The sequence below is a fragment of the Pseudophryne corroboree genome, chromosome 4 (genome assembly GCF_028390025.1).
Source record: "Pseudophryne corroboree isolate aPseCor3 chromosome 4, aPseCor3.hap2, whole genome shotgun sequence".
In the NCBI taxonomy this organism is placed as follows: Eukaryota; Metazoa; Chordata; class Amphibia; order Anura; family Myobatrachidae; genus Pseudophryne; species Pseudophryne corroboree.
The window spans coordinates 129370593-129376102 of NC_086447.1; positions in this window are offsets into that span (position 1 = coordinate 129370593).

The window sequence follows — 5510 nt, forward strand, 5'->3', positions numbered from 1 at the left end:
TTTCTATTGTATTGTGTTGTTGTTTATTGTAACCCCCTTTTATATGTTGGTGTGTCGGAACCCAGCATCTTAAATACAATCTGGTGTCGTGTCTCTTTTCCCTGCTAAGGTTATAAGTGTATTTCAGTCACACGTGTAGCTGCTAAGTGCTCACGGAGTGTCTTTGGGTGTGTACGCACTGCGTGTACTTTGTACGGCCAGCGCGGCGTTTGTACGCAAAGTGCGTACACGGTACGGGGCTTTGTACGCCAACGGTGTAAAAAGTACGTAGGCTAAGGTTTGATCACAGCGGCAGCAGCGGCTCCATTTTAAAGTGTATTGAATGTATTTTTAAAGTGTTGCTTTTAGTGCTGTATGTAAATCGACATTTACAGTGGCGAGTTCCCTCCTGGATACAGGAGTGGTGGTGCCAGTACCTCTGTCCCAGAGAGGCAGGGGATACTATTCGACCCTGTTTCTAATTCCGAAGCCAAATGGGTTTTTCCGGCCTATACTCAACCTCAAATCACTGAACAAGTCTGTGAGAGTATCCAAGTTCCGTATGGAAACACTGCGCTCAATTGTACTGGCCATGAAACCCGGAGATTATATGGTATCCCTGGATATACAAGATGCTTACCAGCATATACCTTTTGCCATATCACATCAGCAATATCTGCAGTTTGCTATTGGCAACCTTCACTGTCATTTCGAGGCTCTGCTCATCTCCGTCGCCAGGGAGTAAGGACCCCGCCTGCAGTGCACATGGTTTTGCCTGTTATCTAACAAATTTGCTGCTGTGATCAGGTCTGAATTAGGCCCCATGTTCACTGCAGGTGTGGCAGATATATCATTTGCAGAGAGTTAGATTTGGGTGGGTTATATTGTTTCTGTGCAGGGTAAATACTGGCTGCTTTATTTTTACACTGCAATTTAGATTTCAGATTGAATACACCCCACCCAAATCTAAAGCTCTCTGCATCTGCCCCACCTTTGTTACCTACTGTGATTTTTTTTTAATCATTTATCAATTTTTTCCTCTCTTTCTCTGCAACTACTGTGGGGTGAGATTCCTTCTCAGAGCAAATCCAGAGATTTTAAAGAAATACAACATTGATTAAAACTGTTTGATGGAATTTTTAAGCCAATTTACAGATGGGATACTTTAGTCATACTTGCCTACTCTGGAGACTCCTACTTTTTCGGGCAGTTCCCCGCACTCACGGGAAGAATAGCAAGATCTCCCACATCCAAAGGAGATTAGTGATGCAGGGCTTAATGACGCAAATTCACGCCTTCATCCCCACCGTCTCCAAGACATGCTGTGGGTTTAAGAGGCTCTGCTAATGGCCTTTGGTGTATGGACAAAATAGATTTATTTGATTTGACGCTTGCACCAATGGTGTATTGTATAAATTGCTATACTATTTAATTGATTGAAAGCTTTTTTTGTGGTCTTCCTGTTTTAAATTGCTGCACAATTACTAGCAGGAACACTCTCCATTTCCCTCAATTTATTACAAGTTTAAATATATTTCCTTTTCCTACTGGATGTATCTCTTTATGGGGGAAATGTACTAAGCCTTGGAGAGATAACGTATTAGCCAATCAGCTCCAAACTGCCATGTTACAGGAGCTAATTGGTTGGTAGTTTCTCTCTCTCCACTTTTTCACACTCCAATAATTAGCACATCTGCCCATATGAATGAAGATTGAAAGGGAAAAGAATATCTTGGACTCAGCAAGGTAAAATTCCAAGGTGTTGGGTGCATAATGGGTAAAAGGGAAAGCCTGTTTTTGAAGCACCTATTACACCAGCTGTCTACAAAACCCTTTTCACTACCAAGCACACAATCCATCTCAACATGCCTGATCACATGACCCATCTCACACCTCCCACCCAGGCTGATCACGACCTATCTCACCCCTCCCACCCAGTCTGATCACAACCCATCTCACTCCCCACCCAGTCTGATCACATGACCCATCTCACCCCTCCCACCCAGGCTGATCACGACCCATCTCACCCCTCCCACCCAGTCTGATCACAACCCATCTCACCCCCCACCCAGTCTGATCACATGACTCATCTCACCCCTCCCACCTTGGCTGATCATTATAGGACCTGGGTCATCAATCACTTAAAATCCCTTTTGTTACCAGGAATGTAGTTTCTACTTTCTCAACAGTGAAAGAGATTTCAGAGAAAAGCCAAGGAAGCAGTGTTCTTGAAGGGTATGGAGTCCATTGGCACCAGGAGGGGGTGGGGGGAGGATACTAATTACCTGGGCTCGCTGCCCCCACCCTCACGAGTACACCTACAATTGATGGCGGCGCCATCTTCCCAGTGATATTTTTGGGAAGATGGGTCCTGCTCATTGAAAGCAAAGACTGGCACTGGGCCCTCTCTTCCCCCTTGCATTAGAATGGTGCCCCCTGTGGAGCGGGGCTGCACTTATTCATTTTTTTTAACACATATATATATATATATATATATATATATACACATACATATAAGCCATGCCCCCCCATGGCTCTCTACGCCCCTGATGGAGGACATAACCCACTTTCGATCTGATCCTGCACATACCACATTTACAAAGGGGTCAATACTATTATGTTGCACTTACAGTACCACCGGGCTCATGGTTTTTTATTCACAGCCCTGCTTACAAAAATCCAGAGTCCAGGGTGAGATTGGGCATCAAGATGGCTGTATTGCGGTGTCACTGCCAGAGTTTCTACGCCATCACCACAGCAACTCACCCCCTTCGTGGTTAACTGGATTGACCCCCATATTTCCAATTCTATATAAACACATATCCAATAGGAGCAGAGAACAGAAATACAGAATACATCTTTATGCAGACAAAGGAAATTTTATAGGATTGTCAAAAAAAAGTGAGTTACAATTCCATGAAACAACCAATTAAAAATTTGTTAAAAACATACTTATGAAATATTTAATAACAAAAAGGAAATACTCAGACTCCGCATACAAAAAACATAGGGATAAAAAAAGCTTACATTTGTATTTCTGAGCATGCTACAAATAGGCCTGTCAATACAAAATGACAGGTATACTTCACCAAAATGATATACTCTTTTTGCCTCTAAAAAATTTTTTTTAATGCAAGTGTGACTTTTGAGGGGCTGAATTTGCAGCTTTAAAGCGGACCCATCACCTAAACCTAGCGGATGAAGCCATTTTGTGGACTAAGGAGCTGATTCAGATTGAGATCTACAGAACTCGCAAATCCCTGATTAATTTATCTGCGCAGGAGATGCACTTGTGCATGGCGGGTCTGGTCCTGCGACATCAGCTGAAATACCCCGAAAGCCATAGCATGACTGACATGTTGATGGTGTGTGGGGAGGAGCGGCAGCGTTCTATAAACATCTGCCTCTTTTTCTGGGCGTGCCGAAGCCATTAGCTGTTCATTGGCCTTGGCATTCTGATTTTGCCAGACATTCTAAGTAACCTGAAGATTACCCAGATGACTGTTGTTCATTCAGTTGATCCATGGCGTCTTCTCGAAACCAGTTAGCGGGTAAGCGGAAGCGTACGTCTTTTTTAATGCAAGAAGCCTCCTGAGGCTTTTGCATTTTTTAGCACAGACACTGCACAGAAAGACGCAGCAGCTGTGCATTAATTGTTACTGTTTGAATCGGGCCTTAGACAAGGCCTGGCCAACCTGTGGCTCTCCAGCTGTTGTGAAACTGCATATCCCAGCATGCCCTGCTAGTTTTAATATTTACTAATACCAATATTGTGGCAGTGCATGCTGGGATGTGTAGTTTCACAACAGCTGCAGAGCCACAGCTTGGCCAGACCTGCCTTAGACTGTATTTTTAATAGGCTACATCAGAGTTTATCCACGCCCCCATTACAGTCCAGGTTTTAAATTCAGAGGGTTAAATCAAATTGACTAAGGTAATCTGTGCACAAGCATGGCTATCCTTAAAACCTGGACTGTATTGGCTGAAATGCAGTCCATAAAATAGCTGCTTCCATTGTGTATAGGCAAGAGTCTAACTTTAAGGTTAGATTTAGAGCACACCAAGTACAACAAAGTCTGTACTGACTCTGTGTAACATGCACGTTAGCAAAGCAGACAGTAATTAATTAATTAAATTCACTATAATTATACAAGGAAATGGAATGTTCTTCTGCATTGCTACAGATCTGGTAATAGCAATATTCTTCTGACTCCATGGTAGCAGTTCTGTAAAAGTGGACTAGGATTAAATGGAGTTTAAGGAATCGATTCAATTACAGGAGGTTAAATAGGGCTGGATTCTTGCAGAGACGGTACCACAATATGGCGCACAGAGCAACCACACAGATTTATTTCTACGGTCATCAGCAACATTGTCCCCTATTTCACCAGCACAGAACACCAAATTATTACAATTTCTTTTAATAATAACAGTGAAATTAAAAGAAATCCAAACATGAACTGGGTGCACAAATCTTGTTGCGTGTTAAATCATGCAATTATTTTCTTGAGCAATCCTGGAGAATTTTGTAAGACTTCCGCACACATGGTTCCGGCGACCACTAAAGCAGCGATGCTCAGATTTGCATATTGTTTTAGTAAAAGAACCACAGTATGAACCGGGTACTTGTGGATTTAGGGGCTATAATTCAGACCTGGTCGCTGCTGTGCCCTGTGATCGCCTCTGCGTTTGGCCGCCGTTTACGGGGCGCGGCGGCTACGTGGAGCTATTCTACTCTTCAAGTACAAAAGCATCGCCGCTGTGCGATGCTTTTGAACTTGTGCGGGGGGGGGGGGTCGGGCCTGACATGCGGGGCGGACTAGCCCTGTGCTGGGCGTCCCCCTGCATGTCTGTGTGACTGATCGGGTCAGGTCTGAATTAGGCCTACAGTACATAAGTTCATTGGGCCTATACACAACACTTCCATTGCATTGCAGAAAAATGTTGGATCGTGGATTGGCGAATTTGCCGCCGATCCACGTGTTTTGTCGAATTTGCAGGTGTTTGCCAGGTTTTTGGGTCCGTTTTCGTCCATGCCGATTCGACAAAACCCCCCCCCCCCCCCCCCCCCGAAAGTGCATGGGTGGAAATGGATTAAAAAACGGTCGAAAACGCCCGCTATTGAATACACACAGGTCGAATTAGTGCCGATTTTCCACCTGTCGGAATATTCGGCACTAATTGAATATACCCCAATGTCTTTTTTTAGCGGCAAGAATTTCTTCTTCCATAATAACGTGGTACTAATGTGATTTCGGACCCTGGTTGCAGTGTATACATTGCTGTCCGTGTGCAGTACACGTGACGGTGTGAAGCTCACCTATGGCCATTCTATGCAAAAAAAAATAAATGCTACCTGTTAAAGGACATGTAAGCAATTGCAATGTATTTTAATACAGCTTTTATATATTTTTCAAAGTTACTATGTGTTAAGATTTACACCAGTAAAACATAACCAGGAAAGCTGTAAATTACTGAACTGCAAGTAAGATTTGTCCCTGTGCAACAATAAACCCATTAAAAGGCATATA